This window comes from Macaca nemestrina, chromosome 1 (genome assembly GCF_043159975.1).
Source record: "Macaca nemestrina isolate mMacNem1 chromosome 1, mMacNem.hap1, whole genome shotgun sequence".
In the NCBI taxonomy this organism is placed as follows: Eukaryota; Metazoa; Chordata; class Mammalia; order Primates; family Cercopithecidae; genus Macaca; species Macaca nemestrina.
Genome location: NC_092125.1, coordinates 44,201,753 through 44,220,717, shown reverse-complemented (window position 1 = coordinate 44,220,717; position 18,965 = coordinate 44,201,753). Strand labels below are relative to the sequence as shown.

The 18,965-nt window shown below is 34.7% G+C and overlaps 1 long non-coding RNA gene across 1 annotated transcript in view; it reads right to left on the bottom strand.

Moving 5' to 3' along the window:
* The window catches only part of LOC139357978 (uncharacterized), a 127,706-nt gene that overhangs the window by 107,271 nt on the left and 1,470 nt on the right, over positions 1 to 18,965 (bottom strand). The window lies entirely within an intron of this gene.

The window sequence follows — 18,965 nt, the reverse complement described above, 5'->3', positions numbered from 1 at the left end:
TTGGCATTTTACTATAAAGAAGGGATTTTCCTTTTCCCCCATTTATTTATATCAGTATATACCCATAAGTCCTTACTTTATTCTATAGATTAAATCCATTATTATTGTCATTTTGATGCTCAAATTTTTCCAAATTTGACCAGTGGAGCCCTTTCGAGCTGATTCCTGTATCCTTCTGGTACATCACCCTGATTTTTTTAGCATGCTTTAATTTTCGGCATAAGATTGTATCTTAGGCTCATTTTGTACTTTTCTGTTCCAGCCCTAGCTAGTTTCTTTCCCAACATGCCTTCATTTATTTTAGCGAAGACATTGTTTATCAAGATTTGAGTACTAAATATACTCACTACTACTGGGGTATCATTGTTTTGGGCCCTCTTAGTGCACAGAGCTGGGAAATGCATACACATACATAGGTAGATGATAGGGATAGATAGGTGGGTGGATAGATAAGTTCGATAGATGATAAATAGATAGATAGATGATAGATAAACAGAGAGATACTCAGATAGCTGATAGACAGGTACATAGAACAAGCTGTGAATTCATACTGATATCTTCAATCCCAATCACAGGATTCACTCTACTCTTTTCCCAATCCCATGGCTGTCTTCCTTTCAACAATGAGGAATCAGACTTCTTTTACACTCAATTTATTTGTTTGCCCAATCCTTAAAAACACATAAAGCGTAACATATTACTAACTTACAACATCAAAAACAACAGTGCTACTTATTAAAGTTCAGTACTTATATGTAGTTCTTTTGGTCTTTATTCCTAGGTTAAGTTTCCAAAACACTATATCAAAAAATAACTTGGGTCCATTGCCCCCATCTTCAATGTGATTGTATTTTTATTTGAAATACTTTCACTTGTTTCTGTTTGAATTCCATTTTAGATTCCTCTGATTTTTATTAGATTTATTTTGTGGGTTTAGTTTGAGTATGTAAAATATTAGCAAGATTACAAAAGTTAAAACTGTATGAAAAATTATACTTGGGGAGGCATCACTCCCTCATTCTCAACTGTTGATGCTCACTCACTCCTAGTAGGTAACCAATCTTATTGGTTTCTGGGTTTTTCATTCCTGCGTTTCTTTTTGCAAAAATGAACAGATATATGTATATTTTCTTGTATCTCCTTCTTTCTCTTACCCAAAAGATAGCATACTATATATACTTCATACAATTTTAACTTTGCTTTTCCAACTTAACAATATATTCTGCAAATCACTTCATATCAGTCTTAGAGATCTTTTCCTTTTAAATTTCCATAGTACTTCATTCTATGAATGTGCCATAATTAATTTAGCCAACCTCCTATGGATGGACATTTAGGTTGTTCCTAATATTGTAAAATTACAAACAATGCTTCAATAAATAAATGTGTGCATATAAATTCTCATACAGTTAGATATATATTTTCAGGGTAAATACTCAGAAGTGGAATTGCTAGGTCAAAAGGTAATAACAGGTAATTTTGTTAGATAATGTCAAATTTTCCTTTATAAGTTTTGTACCAATTTTTATTCCTACCAGGAATGTATAAAAGTGCTATCCCACATCTTGCCAGCAGAATATGTCGCCAAGATTTTTGAGTTTTTGCATATCTGATAAGTCAGGAAGGGTATCAGTATAATTTTACTTTCTCATATTCTCACTTATCATATTATGAGTAAAACTGAACATATTTCCTTATGTTTAAGAGCCATCTATGTATGTAGACATGTTTTATATATAATATACATATTATAGACTATATGGTGTTAGAAGTTAGATTAATGATTACTCTCAGAGAAAGACAAATGGTGACTGGCAGTAAAATGTGAAAATTCAATGAGCTCATGATATATGCACTTTTTGAATATATTTCATTGAAAGATATTTTTTAATAATGACTGTCTTCCAAATAGAAGAAGGAATTTATAGGGATTAAGGAAAATATAATCAATCAAAAGGAAATTTGGTAATAAGAGAGGAAGGCAAAAATTAAATCATATAAATGTCATTAAAAAATTAAAACATAAAATGATAGGTGTTAAATCTATCAGTCATCACAACAAATGTACATGGACTACGTTATCCAATTAAAAGAGAGACATTAGCAATTTAGATAGAATAGACAGTATATACCTATATGGTATTTACAAGAGACATTTTTTTTATAATAGCCATCCTAACAGATATAAGGTGATATTTTAAAGTGGTTTTGATTTGCACTTCCCCGATAATGAGTAATGTTCAGCATCTTTTCATATACTTATTGGCCATTTGTATGTCTCATTTGGAGAAATATCTATTCAAATCCTTTGTCCAGTTTTTATTTCTTATGTTTTTATTTTTTATTTTTTCAATTTATGACTGCTCTGTAAAGGTTTTGACTTTTTAATAAGGTTATGTGCTTTTTGCTATTGAGTTGAAGGAGATCCTTATATATTTTAGATATTGACCCCTAATTAGATAAGTGGCCTGCAAATATTTTCTTCCACTTCATGGGTTGGCTTTTCATTATGTTAAATGTTTCCTTTGCTTGTAGAAACTTTTTAGTTTGATGTAGTATCATTTGTCTACTTTCGCTTTTGTTGCCTGTGCTTTTGGCGACATATCCAAGAAATCATTGCCAAGACTAATGTCACAAAAATTTCCCGTTTTCTTCTAGGAGTTTTACAGTTTCAGGTTTTATATTGAAGTCTAATCCATTTCAAGTTGATTTTGTATATAGTGTAAGATAAAGGTCTCACTTCATTCTTTTACATGTGGAATCCACTCTCCCGACACCATTTTGTTGAAAAAACTGTTCTTTCCCCATCATGTATTCTTGGCACCCTTGTTATAAATCAGTTGACCATATATGTGTGGGATTATTTCTGGACCCTTTATTCTGTTGCATTGCTATATGTGTCTGTCTTTATGTGAGTACCATACTACGTTAATTACTGTAGCTTTTTAATCAACTTTGAAACCAGGAAGTGTTATGCCTACAGTTTTGTTCTTTCTAAAGATAGTTTAGGGTATTTAGGGTCCTTTGTGAATTTTAGGATTGATTTTCTATTTACATAAAAAATTGGATTATTGATAAAGATTAAATACAACCTGTAAATTGGTTTAGGTGGTATTAAAATTTTAACATTATTAAATCTTCCACTCTAGGAAAATGAGATGTCTTTACATTTTATTTTCAGCAATGTCTTGTAGTTTTCAGGATCTAAGTCTTTTATCTATTTAGTTGTTAAGTATTTTATTCTTTTCGATACAATTGTAAATGAGATTGTTTTCTCTAATTCCCTTTCACATAGTTCATTGTTAGTGTATAGAGACACAACATATTTTTGTATGTTGATTTTTTATCCTGCAATATCATTAAATATATTTGTTAGCTCTAACAGTTGGGTTTATTTTTTATTGATACAGAATAATTGTACATATTTATGAGGTACGTGTGATATTTTAATACATGCATACAATGTTTAACGATCAAATCATGGTATTTAGGATATGCATATACTTGAATATTTATCATTTCTTTCGGCTGGGAACATTTCACATCTCTTCTAGACAATCTATTAACATTAGTCACTCTACGGTGCTATCAAAACTTATTCCTTCTGTCTAACTCTAGTTTTGAACTCATTAACCAACTTCTCTTCATCTCCTATCCCTTCCCAGCCTCTGTGAACTAGCATTCCATTCTCTACCTCCATGAGATAAACTTTTTAGTTCCCATTTATGGGTAAGAACATGAGATATTTGTCTTTCTGTACTCGGCTTGTTTCACTTAAGATAATGTCCTGTCTCTATCTCTTTATCTCTTAAAAAAACAGTAGAAAATGTAAACTAAGTGAAACAAATTAAGCAATAGTTAAGCAATGGAGCATCGATTATTTCCTTAGACAATTTTATGGTCATGTGATGTGCTGCATACCAGTCAAAATAATAGTTATGAGATTTTAAATATCTGGTGCCATACATGTCATAGAAAATTTTGCTAAGTTGTCTATATCTCAAATTAGATATTTGAACTCATACAAATTAAAAGGTAAATTTGGCAAAATCAACCCCCCGCCTCTTTTTTTTTTTGAGATGGAGTCTCGCTCTGTCTCCCAGGCTGGAGGAGTGAGGAGCGTGATCTCAACTCACTGCAACCTCCGCCTCCCGAGTTCAAGCGATTCTCCTCCCTCAGCTTCCCAAGTAGCTGGGACTACAGTCACCCGCCACCACGCCTGGCTAATTTTTTGTATTTTTTAGTAGAAACAGGTTTTCGCCGTGTTAGCCAGGATAGTCTCGATCTCCTGACCTTGTGATCCGTCCCCCTCAGGCTCCCAAAGTGCTGGGATTACAGGCATGAGCCACCACGCCCGGCCTGTTTTATTCTTTTATTATCATTTTTCCCTGTGTTTTGAATCATACCAAATGTTTGTGGGAAATGCCAAGATGCATTTACTTGCTTTTGTTGACATTTTAGGTTTAATTTTATTGCCTATGATCCATACAGTGATGTATAGAAATAGATTGTGTGTTATTTAGTGGAGGAACAGTGGATTTGCAACCTGGGTTAGAATGCTGATTCTCATTTCCTAGAGGTGTGACCATTAACTAGCTACTAGACCTCTCTACAACAGCTTGCACAGTAAAATAGAGGCAATAGTACCCTTCATATCTTGTTATGAGGATTAAATGATATAATAATATAGCACCACAATTTTTAAGGTCCTATGTAAAACAGTTCATATCATTATTTAAAACCACTTCCTAATTATTTCAAAATTTCTTCCTAATTCCTGTGAATCTTTACGACTGCTCTTCTTCTGGCTTGATTTCTGATGTCTTTCAAGGAATCATCTTTTTGTACCTTACTGTATTTTTTTCCATTTACCTTTTATTTGACTTTAAATATTCATTGCTTTGATTGGAAAGTCTCCAGAAAACCACCTTTTTTTATCTTGTTTCCATGTCCTGAGAGCCCATAAAAGATGTGATTTTAAAAAATCAAATCTTATTATTGAACATCTTCAGTGGAGCCAGCCTTTCACTTCTAGTATTTTGTTTTCTTATGTTACATCATGGTCTTTAAAAAAAAATGAAAATACCACTTGCATTTGTAAATTTCTTGGTTTTCTGCCAGAAACTTCATAGAAATCCTTTTTGAGTTCTCTTCTGAGAATAACATTCATTTTCTGGAAAAACATGCATAATGGAATGTGAAAAGCATATTATTTATTGCATTCGGTATGCATTCCCTGTAAAGATAGCAAAATATGTGGAGTAAAATTGAAATATGCTCAGATTTTTTAAAAGAATATGTGGACCGGGCATGGTGGCTCATGCTTGTAATACCAGCACTTTGGGAGGCCAAAGTGGGAATATTACTTGAGGTCAGGAGTTCAAGAACAGCCTGGTCAACATGGTGAAACCTTGTCTCTACTAAAAATGCAAAAATTAGCCGGGCATGGTGGTGCAGGCCTGTAATCCCAGCTACTCGGGAGGCCGAGGCAGGAGAATTGCTTGGATCTGGGAGGCAGAGTTTGCAGTGAGCTGGAATTGCACCCCTGCACCCCCCCCCCTGAAGACAGAGCAAGATTCTGTCGAGAGAGAGAGAGAGAGAGAGAGAGAGAGAGAGAAGAAATGTGATCCCCAAAGTTGGAGCTGGGGCCCTCTGGGAGGTGTTTAGGTCATGGGAGCAGATCCCTCCTGAATGGCTTGGGGCCCTCCTAGCAGTAAGGAGTTCACATGAGATCTGGTTGTTAAAAAGTCTGGGACCTCCCTCCTGTCTCTGTTGCCCCACTTTCACCATGTGACACACTAGCTCCCCTTTGCCTTCTGCCATTAATAAAAGCGTCCTGAGGCCTCACCAGAATCAGTTACTGATGCCATGCTTCTTGTACAGTTTGCAGAACCGTGAGTCAAACAAACCTCTTTTCTTTATGAATTACCCAGCCTCAGGTGGGTATAAAGGAATATCTAGTGATATTGGACTATCATGGAAACTTCCTTCAGTACAAATAAAAATTTCTTGACGATGGAGGATAATGTTTTATCCTCCATCTTTTGACAATATTTTTCAAAAGATGGAGGATAAAACATCAAATTGCTACTCCAGAGTTAATTCTGTCCAGCAAAGAAAAAACCAACCAGTAACAAGGATGTGTTGTAAACCTTCAAAAGGAAACCACTAAGGGACTTAAGCTACAAAAAGAAAAGAAAAGGAAGGCTGACTATAGAAGAATAAGTGCTACAGATATATAGAAGGCAATGAGCATTACAGAAGAAAGGCGCCTGTAATCCCAGCTACTTGGGAGGCTGAGGCAGAAGAGTTACTTGACCCCATGACTTCAAGGCCAGCCTGGGTAACATAATGAGACCCCCTTCTCTTAAAAAAAAAAAAAAAGTTATATATTCTTTTGTCAAAGACTCTTTAAAAGAAAAAACATCAAGAGATAATAAAATTCTGATAATAACTATCTCCACATATTTTTAGGAAAGGAGAAAGATAAAGTGGCTGATGTTGTAACATCTCAGTGAATGCCCAGATGATTTGTTAAAGGATACCATAAAAAGATGGAAAAAAGGGTATGCAATCAAATATGATAAAATAATATTAAGAATACTATAATCCAAAGTAAACTAGGTTTCAAAAATATGTTAAGAATAAAAAGATTTTAAATTATGCATATAGTAAGAAGACAATGAAGGAAGACATGTCTCCTCTTTACATGAATAATAAATTGCAAAGAGAAAGAGAAACTGGAATTCTTACCTTGCTTTCCTCTTCTCAATCAAGAAGAATAAAATTCAGACAAGAAAGAGTAGAACACATATCGGAAAAGGGAAATAAAATCCTAAACAGAATAAATTACAGCACTATCTCATTCTGGTAAGTCTTTTCAGCAGTATGGTCTTGTTTCCAACATGCCCTTCCAGCTCTAAATTTAATTCTGCTATTTGAAGATTGAGGGACATGTTTTCAAGTTCAAAGTAAGATAAGGTTTATTTTTAGTAAAAACCATGTCTGCCAGAGCATCTGCTTCACTGACACCCTTTATTACTAAAAATGCCCCAGCCCCTACTGAAAGGGTAGCCCTATGTAGGTCACATAACCTTGCCATCTGGCTAAAGCTGATTAGACCAAGGGTGTGACCTTGGCCAAATTATGCCAATGGCATAATGAAACAAAATGGTTTGGGCTAAACAAATCAGATTCTCCCAGAATACTCATTTGGAAACATGGAAATAGCCAAGCTGTTATCAATAGATGGGAGGCTTAAAAAATTTCTATAGATAGGTGTCTTGAGTAGAGTCAAGGCCATGAGGGGGGTTATGGAAAACAGAAGAAATAAGAAAATAAATACTGAGGAAGCACAGGCTGTAAAGTAAAGGTGATATGGAAGGCCTTAGGAAGAGTGTTAACTAGTGACAGAAGATCAGCCATGGCAGGAGGAGCAGGGTTGGGGGCAGGCAGTGCATGCTGTTAGTGGGATGGAAAGCCGCAGTCTTGGTGTTTGAGTCCTTCTGGGAAGATCAACAGACCCCTCCCAGCCGCTAAGGTATTTACGCAGCATTGTATCCTCCAAGATTCTGAGCTGACATTCCATTCTCCTAGGACTAGAGTGTATAGCTGTCCTTGAACTCCTAAGGAATTCACACTTTTCTGTCAATTCTGTCCTTACAATTAACTTTCTCACACTAAAAAAAAAAAAAAAAAAAAGAGGAAGTAGATATGTATGACAGCCCTGGAACCAGAAAAATCTCCATTGAAGGCTGTTTAGAAGTTAAAGAAAATTCTATAATTTCATCTTTTTAGAGCAGGTAATTTAATCTGCCCTAAACAGGAGACTTTACTGGTTAATAGTGTGGAACATGGAATTAAGTCATACCTGAATTCGAACGCTGGGGTCTGCATGGACATAATGTCAACATTTGAAACATAAAAACTGTTTTCTTGCTGCTGTATATAGAAATACCTTGTCCATAGAAGAGTGCTTTCACACAGTAGGCATTCCACAAATATTGGGGAATAAATGCATCAATTAGATAAGTTACAAAACTTATCCAAGCCTGTCTCCTCATCTATAAAATTATACTTGACCTACCTCCAAGGATTGTTGTAAAGATTACGCAAAGTAAACAATTAGTACCTCACCTGGCATGATGAGCACTCAGGAAGTGTCCTAATTATTAATATTTTTATTCCTGTTTTCTAAGATATTTTCAGCTGGTTTATAATGTTTGTGCCTTGTAAAGTATTTAGTATTCTTAAAATTGGATGTAAAATCATATATAAAAATCTAAACAGTACATCAACATATAATTCTGATACTTTTAAATGTTTTTACATCAATCAAGAATCATATGTGTGAAATAATGACCTTTTGGGCTTTGACTCTTTTCTTGACAAGTTTTCATGATCTACAAAAATTACTCAATTCATAATTGAAGCAATTAGATCAAATATGCTTGTCCAAAATGGAGGCAAGTGTGTGAGGTCCATAATGACCCCAAATCCTTCCAGTAAACAAGTGCCAGAGATAGCACAAAATAAAAAGCAAATTATGGAAATATCTGTGTTGGGAAGGTGGCGGTAGCATAGGAATTGCTATAGTAATTTTTTTTAACCATAAGTCTCTATACTTGTACCTATATTACATATTTGAACATATGAGTACCACACTATATTTGACAGTAACTTAAAACATATTTTTTGAATGTTAAAACCACTATGACATTTTTTATCATCAAACTGAAATATTAAATTTCTTCACATTTGCCATCAGAAGGCATCTTTTAAGTTACATTTGTATTGTACCTGACTACATTCTAGATTCTTTAGCTAGAGAAAAAACACTCAGTTCATAAAAACTGAAAGTGAATTGCCCTGAGAAACTTTGTTGAAAAGCACATGTATAGCACACAAACTGGAAACCTGCTAAATGGGAGGTAAACATGAAACCTGCTAAATGGGAGGTAAAAATCTGACTTAAGGATGAAAATGAAAGTTAATTTAGAAAATACTTTGATTTCTGGAAGAATCTCTATGAAAATATTTATGGTTGTGACTCTTAAATATTGTAAATTTTATGTACTCTTGTCTATTCTTCAAATCAAATTCTACGATAAAAAAATGTATAAGCCAACAAAGTTCTGAAATGTGACAGATTTCCCTCCTACTAACAGAGTAAATAAATAACAAATTAATTTAGTATAATAAAACATAACTATTAAAATTTATTTAGACACTATCACTGTTTAAATTGCATTAAGATCTACTTAAGGCCGGGCGCGGTGGCTCAAGCCTGTAATCCCAGCACTTTGGGAGGCCGAGACGGGCGGATCACGAGGTCAGGAGATCGAGAGACGATCCCGGCTAACACGGTGAAACCCCGTCTCTACTAAAAAATACAAAAAAATAGCCGGGCGAGGTGGCAGGCGCCTGTAGTCCCAGCTACTCGGGAGGCTGAGGCAGGAGAATGGCGTAAACCCGGGAGGCGGAGCTTGCAGTGAGCTGAGATCCGGCCACTGCACTTCAGCCTGGGTGACAGAGCAAGACTCCGTCTCAAAAAAAAAAAAAAAAAAAAAGATCTACTTAAAGTTTCTGGGTGAAGCTATGTATGACTAAACCTTATAATTTAAATATCTAAATGTATTCATTTTAATTGCCATTAATATTAAAATTTTGTCCTCTTGCTAATTAAAAATTTCCAGTTTTAAGCCTAGAGTAAATTAAATCTCCTACTTTGGCAAAGTTAGATGAGAATTTGGTTGTAAGAATTAAAGATGTTAGGAAAAGACGAAAGATGAAACACATGCATCTACTTCCCTTACATCTCAAAACTCCATTAAAAAACAGCAGGAAAGGAATTTTTAATGGCAAAAACCAGAAACAATAAGGAGAAGTGAAAAGGAGAAAATGCCAATAAAACTAGAATCCAGAAAGCAAGATCTGTAAAAAAAAAAAAAAACAAAAAAAAAAAACAAAGCCAATCTGAAAAAAATTGTATTAAAAGCCTGTAGTAAGAGAAGATGAAAATCATAGTATCTCTCTTACTCCTCCCAATGTTGTAGTAATCATAGCACTTCATTGTGATTACCTTTTTACTTACCTATCTCCCCCACTAGACTCCAAGCCCCACGATATAGGAAATGGGGTTTACTTGTCTTTGTACCCTGGTGCCTAGGTACTGCTTGTTTCACACAAAGTAAGTGCTCAATAGAGGATTATGGGACTAATGAATACAACTCATGTTACTGTGATAAATAAGTACTCATAATGATCTCTGTCTCTCATCCATTCAATGTGTTCTGTAAAATATAAACTGACTACTCTTTGTTTGGCTTTGCCTTATTATAAATGAATAGGTCTTGCTAATTCTGTTAATCCTATTACTTGTTCAGAGCTATTTCTGCAAGGGTCATCAATATCTGGGGATTTTAAATCTGAGCTTAAACCTACTGAAGTTCAAGAGGAGTTCAGTAGACAGGGATTCTCACCCACTGAACAAGGACACCAGGCACAGAGATCCAAACAGTGAGTCCACAAGTAGTCCTTTTGATAATATAATTTTTAAAATTTTACCTTAGGGGAAAGAATAGTGATTCACTGTTTATATATTATTGTGTTAATTTAAAATAGTTCAAAGTACATAAAGTTTTGAATTCTCTACTACAAAGACAATTAAATACAGTGTATCCTTCTCTCTTTTCAGTGATTTCCACCAGTCATCTTCACTAATACAGATTCAGAGTAAACATGCAATGTTTAGCCTGATATTCTAGACTGTTAAAATAAGACCATGATTGGAGAACTCATTTTGCAATTTTAAATTTCCTTTGGTGAAGGGAAAACTAAGGGAATAAATGATGAGTCCTTGAACTTTATGTTGGAAGATCTGGCTCCCAAGTTGGAAAGGGAGTGCGGTAGTTGCCCCTTTTCCAAGGGGGATATGTTCCAGGACCCCCACTGGATGCCTAAAACCATAGATAGAACTGAACCCTGTGTATACTATGTTTTTTTCCTAAACATTCATACCTATGATAAAGTTTAATTTATAAATTAGACACAGTCAGAGGTTAACAATAATCACTAATAATAAAATAGAAGCTTTATAACAATATGCTAGCATCATAACACTTGTGCTTTGGGACCTTATTAAGTAAATAAGGGTTACTTGAACACAAGCACTGCAATAGTCAATCCGATAACCAAGAGAGTAATGCGTATGGTGTGGATATGGTAGACAAAGAGATGATTCATGTCCCAGGCCAGACAGAGCAGGATAGTGTGAGATTTCATCAAGCTACTCAGTACACTGCACAATCTAAAACTTTTGAATTGTTTATTTCTGGAATTTTTCATTTAATATTTTTGGACCAAGGTTGACCAAGGGTAACTGAAATCACAGAAAGCAAAACCTCAGGTAAGTGAGGACTACTATATGCATCCAGCGCTAAGGCATGTTTTGAGGCTTTTCCTTAGTAGTATGTTATTGTGGCGGTGGTTTGTTGGTGGTTTTTAATTTTTAAAGTAGAAATAATGTTTGTTTTGAAAGGTTACTTTAGAAATTTAATGGAACAGAAATAATGGTTTTAAAAGAAAAGAACACTGAGAGTTTGTTGATATTTGTTAAATTCAGTGAAAATTTTCTTTCAGTTGTTTTTTTTTTTTCTATTTTGTTCCCATGGAGGTTATTATTATTACCAATAAACCTTACAGTTTTGCATTATGAAAATGAGTGCAGTAATTGATTTGCAATGAAGTATTTTTATTAACTGCAAAAATAACTTCTCACTATAGAATCCATTTAAATATATATAATATACATATTGTCCATTGTACGTGCTACTTAGAATCACCTAATATTAAAGCTAGAAAAAACTTAGAGATCATCTAATTCATCAAGACGATTTCTGCCGAAATATTATGTTTATAAGTGGATTTGACATTATATGTCATTATCAAAATATATATGAACCATTCATAATAATGTCTGCAATGGAATTCAAACAATATGTACAGGAATATGTATATTTACAAGATAAAGAGACACTTTTAAAAAGATGGCGGTTATAAATTCTAAAATTCTATTTTCTCCAGAACAAGTAAAAGAATATCTGTATGTTGTAATAGCAAAATTGGATTGGTGGATGTCTTTTCACTAGGAACAAGAATTCAGTTATGAGTTTTAAAGCTCATATTTCCAGAGTAAATTTTTTTTATTGATGATACAGGATAACAGACAGGAAATTGATATTTGCTATGCATTCCTGACATACAAATTGTTTAAAAGGCTCCCTACAACTCCCCTGCCCAGTCCCATAGATGTTGAAAAAGCAAAACTATTTGAGTAGGGTAGAAACAGAAAATATTACATCTGTTCTATAGTGTCTTATGTCAAAATTTCTATCATAGTTTTTCTATCAAAGTTCTTATGAACTTTATCTACATACTGGGGGTAGGGGGAAGTCAGGCATAAAGTAAGGAAATTTTTCAACAGCATCAAGATGAGTGTTTTGTATTTAAAAGAAAGAAAACTAACATTTGCTGACTGCCAACAATTTTCTAATTTGTTATAGGCATTTTGAGGACCACGTGTCCTGTATTCCACTATCCGTCTCAAAATTTAATTTTAAAGAAAACTCTTATTATGATACCACAAAATGTAAAAGTTGATCTATCCCAAAATTAACAACTAACATAATTGAAGGTAGTAACAAAAATCCTAAGTTTTGTCTTACTCCATTAGAGAACTGAAATTCAGAAAAGATATATAAAGCATTACAACATAAATGCAAAAAGGAAAATCAAACAGAAAATCACTTATGATCTGCAAAATCATGGGTAAGGAAGACAATTCGTTGGAAAACAAGTATGCTACATTCAAATCAAATAATCATTCCCATTTTTCACTTCCAATTAATTCAAGAAATTAATTGTTATGAGGTATAAAATCTCCTTTGTGTCTCTTGTAGAGACACTGAAAGTCTCCACAAGCCCAGTAATACTTTTGTGATCTGACATGGTGTTGTCAAAGCTATCTGATATGAAATTCTCACCACTGATAATTTATTGTAATAAGAAAGGAAAGGCAGAACTACTTTCTATAGAGTCCAATATGGCATTGGGGAAGATATTCATGGAAGGGGTTAAAACACTTCATATTAATGTATCTGTATTGGCGAGCACATTAGCTTGGCTTAGTTGATCAGATTAGCTCACAGTCACCTTAGAAAACAGGAAAGCAGAGACCTAAGGAGATGTACAGTTAGAGGCAGAGAAAAATAGGGCATAAAGCCCTGCAAGGGTGACTAGAACACAGTGTGACACTCTGTGGGACACAGATCAAGATGCCAAATGTAGATTTCTAGCAATAAAATGAAGTAGAATTTTTGTCAGTTTTGCCCACATAGCAATTTTTCTTAGTTTTAGCCATCTCAAAACATAATATGTGCCAGATAGTGCCTTCAAGCTAGATAACTTACTAAATTTCACTTCAGTTGAGTTAAACAGGCATTTCACTTCCGTACTTGATTTCCAGTCTGTTATTTCTATCCCATGTTTAATCATGTTCAGTCATAATAATGCCTTTTTAGTGCAGCACCTTCTCTGAAACAGTTTCTTACTCTATGTGTTTCCAAAAGGGAATATGAATATATGCTTTCACGTAAACGAAAGAAAAAAGATTGTTTATTTTAAATTTGACAAAACAAAAAACAATCTTACTCTGAAAATTTTACATTGGAGCTACTTCAGTGCTCTATGTTTTCTGCGTTTTGTACATCCATGGAAAGATGTCAGGTATGCTATAAGTAAACAGATAATTTAATGTTTGGCTGTTTAATTTCTTTACTTTGTACTTGGGGAAACCAGTATCAGAATAAGACTGTGAAAACCTTTCATCATAATTGAAAAAGAAAAAAGGAATGCGGATACATTTACCTGAACCTCAGCCCTTCTAAATAAAGTCTATTATTTCTACTGAGCATCAACCTTTTAGTTTGCTAAGGATAATAAGTTATTGAAATGCTAAAAATATTTTTCTCTGTGTGGAAAATATTGCATATGAAATATATTTTAGATATTCTACTAGTTACTTGATCTTACCTGGACTAAAGTGAGTATATATGCTCTATACTAAGTCTGTACACCACTTTTCTGATTTACTTTTTTAGAGCAATATCCTTAATTTTACTGCAGTTAGTATAGAATACTAATATTTTCCTTAACTTCAAAACAAGCCAGAAACTGGCCAAATAAATAACTGGCATTTGTATTACCTAACATGCAGGGGAATACTGGCGCGCATATATATATATGTATATATATATAATTTTTTTTTTTTTTTAATTGGAGTCTCGCTCTGTGGCCCAGGCTGGAGTGCAGTGGCGCGATCTCGGCTCACTGCAAGCTCCGCCTCCCAGGTTCACGCCATTCTCCTGCCTCGGCCTCCGAGTTGCTGGGACTACAGGCGCCCGCCACCACGCCCAGCTAATTTTTTGTATTTTTAGTACAGACGGGGTTTCACCGTGTTAGCCAGGATGATCTCTATCTCCTGACCCCGTGATCCGCCCGCCTCGGCCTCCCAAAGTGCTGGGATTACAGGCATGAGTCACCGCACCCGGCCACTGGCCTATATTTTTGTGGGCTCTTCTATGGCATCCCAGGATTGGGGGTCCACAGGCATGGAAAGAACTAGTAAATACTCAAAAAAAAAAAAAAAAAAAAAAAAGAAAGAGTTAATTTTAGGTATGCCTCATTTCCCCAACTGCAATTTTAAAGGGTAGGTGGGGAACCCTGAAAAATCCAGAAGCTCAAAGCTTTAGGAATTAAAGAAAAGGCAGGCTATGGAGATAAAGAAATAGTGGACATCTGTGTAAAGTCATTCTTTGCAAAAGTCAGATCCTGGCGCTATGAATTGAATTATATTCCCTCAAAATTCATACATTGAGCCCCTAACCCCCAATATGACAGTATTTGGAAATAGGGGCTTTGTAGAAGAAATTAAAGTTACATGAGGTCAACGGGTATGGCTCTGATCCCATAGGATTACAAGAAAAGACACCGGGGAGCTAACCCACTCTCGGTCATATGAGGACACAGTGAGAAGGCAGACATCTGCACGCCAGGAACCAGGCCCGCACCAGAAGCCAGCTTTACTAGATCTTTATCTGAGACGTTTAGCCTCTGGAACTATGAGAAAATTAACTTCTGTTTTTCAAGCCACACAGTCTATATTTCGTTATAGCAGCCCAAGCAGACAAAGGTACCAAGGAACTGTGTTTATTTATGACTTCTGACGAATAGACGAGTGGCAGAAAGTTTGAGAGACTGAAGTGTTAGTTTTCAAACATAAGCCACACACTGAGATTTTATACAAAACTTGGGCTAGATGATAAGAAGCTTAAGAAACAAATAGACTTATTTTAGAAAATGATCTTAAAGATCTCTGAATCTGTAGAATTGTAACTTCAAATACATTTTAAAAATCAAATACTATTCTTTGGAATATAGGATTAATTTTTTTATTGGTTGATACGAATCTATGAGTGAAATATCTCACTTTACAATATAAATCTCCACACAAAGCTCACAGTGTAATGTTTCCATAACTTGGCCACGTGTAAGAGTAGTTCTAGAAAGAACATTTCCTAGCTTTATTTTTATGTATAATTGATGCATACTGCATATTACACTTGCTTTTACAAATGACCTAGAGATGCAAGACTGATGATAAGTTCTCAATCAATTCATATGATTGTCAAAAACCAACAGCAGGTCTTTTATACTGACGTTCCAGAGTCGTTATTAGTCAGTTAAAATTAATTCCATTAACATGAAATAGGCCAGGTGCGGTGGCTCACGCCTGTAATCCCAACCACTTTGGGAGGCTGAGGTGGGTGGATCACAAGGTCAGGAGTTCAAGACCAGCCTGGTCAACATGGTGAAACCCCGTCTCTACTAAAAATACAAAAATTAGCTGGGCATAGTGGCGTGTGCCTGTAATCCCAGTTACTCAGGAGGCTGAGGCAGGAGAATTGCTTGAACAGGGACCCGGGAGGCAGAGGTAACAGTGAGTGAGATCACGCCACTACACTCCAGCCTGGGCTACAGAGCGAGACTCTGTCTCAAAAAACAAAAAAAAAAGGAAGAAGAAAAGAAAGAAAGAAAGAAACTATCCTATTACATTCAGTATAAACTAATGAGGTTTAATCCAAAGCAAAAATATATCATTCAAATAAATACTGTCTCAAGGAATTTAGAGACACGGTGACTTATTGATTTATTGCTTTCCATTTCCTCATCTTGGTTTTAATGCATATACAAAAAAATTAGGTCGGCTTCTGTGGTTAACACATTCATTCATTAAGCATTTTATTGAAGTGGAATGGTGTAATGGAAAAAATAGAAATTTTGGAGATTTGAGAGTCAGAGATTTGAAACCTGGCTCTATACCCCCTCTATACCTCTGTGAGCTCTGGTAAGTCACTGAATCTCTCAGAGTCTACAATTTACCTCTGAAAAACAAGGATAATAATTTTGTGTGGATTAAAAATAGTGTCTTGAGTACCCCGCACATAGTAGGTTCTTCAAAATTTGCCACTGTCATTTATGAAGTATTTACAATGTATGAAATGATTATAAGAGGTACAACAACAAGTAAAAAATTGCCTCCGTCCTCAAAGAATTTACAATAGTGGAGAAAAACATGTAAAAATAAATGCTATAAGTTGTTGTGGATGCTAGGAGAGAAGTCAGTCTATATCACACAGTGATTAGATAATTCCAACTATTTGAAAATCTACCAATAAACTACAATAGCTAGTCTTGACAGCTAAGCTCTTCTTAAGCAATCCTGAGAATATACAAGTTAATTTAAAACTAGATAGTCTGATTAGATTAAACAGGTTTGAAGTGACTGACAATTGTCATGTGACCAAGGATAATGATGATAATGAAATGTTTAGGAGTAGATTTTTTTTTAAAAAAAAGTCTTTTAAAACTAATGTTTAAAAATTTTACTCACTTCCTTTGTATTCTAGATCCTCGCTATCATATATGAAACAGGAACAACATGCAGGACCATTTATATTTGTCTCATTTTATTTCTTGGTAATTACTAAGCCATAGTTGGGAGGTGTTAGAATTTTGAGGACAAGGTTTGAGAAGTGTTATCCTCTATAAACTACTATTTAAAAGTATTAAAATCCTAAATTAAGAGGAAAATAAAACCCTAACTTGGTAAAATTCTATTTTAAGCTGTGTTTCTCCCCAATATTAGTTTTTACTATTACTTTTGAAGAGGGTGATAATATTCTTTTAAATGCACATTATTCTGTCAAAGGATCCATATACAATTTTTACTTATTACAGGTTTTAATTGAAACAGTAATATAACTATTTAAAAATTTTAAAAAATACAAAATCACAGTTTTTCATAATTTTGTGATGTGGAAAATACAATAATTCTTTTGAACCAAAGTAAATCTTGGTGAAGGCAAGATTTTTACCTTCTGTCTTCTTGCCTTACTTTATTACCAATTTCCAATCACACGAAAATGTGCTTACCCAAAGCCCTGTAATAATCCTATTGTCATTTTAAATGTTTTAGCCTAAAGTAGACATGAAATCTTTTAACCACGAAATAATAGCATTGTAAATGAAATGTTTATATTTTTAAATGACTGATACATTGCATACACATATGTAAAAGATGTATTTTTATTTTATCTAACCGACTCCTAAAGCAGTTACCATGTGCCGAGATCTAAGCACCTTGCAAATATTCCAATTAAATTGCTTATACCAACCGGGCACAGTGGCTCACGCCTGTAATCCCAGCACTTTGGGAGGCCAAGGCAGGCGGTTCACTTGTGGTCAGGTGATTGACACCAGCCTGGACAACATGGTAAAACCCCATCTCTACTAAAAATACAAAAATTAGCCAGGTGTGGTGGCCCATGCCCGTAATCCCAGCTAGTTGGAAGGCTGAGGCACAAGAATTCTTGAACCTGGAAGGCAGATGTTGCAGTGAGGGGAGATTATGCCACTGCACTCCAGCCTGGGCAGTAGAGTGAGAGTCTGTCTAAAAAAGATTTTTAAAAAATTACTTGTATGATGCTAATGTAAATTTTGAAAAAGATAAGATTTGGGGACAATCAGAAAACCCCATAGTGAGTTGGTGACAGGATAAATTAATAGGAAAGTAGATGAAATCTATTAATAGCTAATAATATTCTACTTGTGCCTTCCTCTAGGTGCTTCAAGCAGTGCAGACAAACATATTCATGTCTTAATATTTTTCTTTCAATCTATTCACTGCTTCCCTGGCAGTAAACAGTACCAATGTTTGCCAATCCTTGTACTCTAACTCAAATGGAGATATTAGATAAGGATGGACTCTGTCCTTGACTTAAACAGGCAACCCAGCTGATTTAAGTCTTAGTATTAGTGAGTGTCATACTGGAAGAGTTTTGTTCTTCATGTAATTCAGAGCCCAGGAAAATGTCTAGCATATAGTCTATTCTCAACATATATTAATCCAATCAACAAATAAGTTTTGTCCTAAGTAACTGGATTATCTTTTAATAAAGGGATTCCTTGAAATTGGTGAAAACCTTTTCTGAAAAAGGAATTTATTTTTCCCAGTAGATTGTCAACTAGGTAAACAGCAAGCAATTCAAGAAGGAAGCTGTGCCCTGTATCTTCAGCATTTGAAATAAAATTATTTTTAGATTTCCTTAAACTTATGTATATTTACTGAGAATAGTAGCTACCCCAAATTAACAATCAAGTCTTAAAAAGTAAAGAGACTGGATTGAGTCTCTATTTTTCTGAGAACTGAAAAGCTATTGAAATTATCAAATAAATTTACATTTCTTTGTTTTGTAGTTTTCTTTTGAAGCAAAAATTTTCATGTCTTTTCAGATCAAAATTTATTTGTAAATAGTTGCAGTAAGAAATAAAATGGCTTTTCTGTC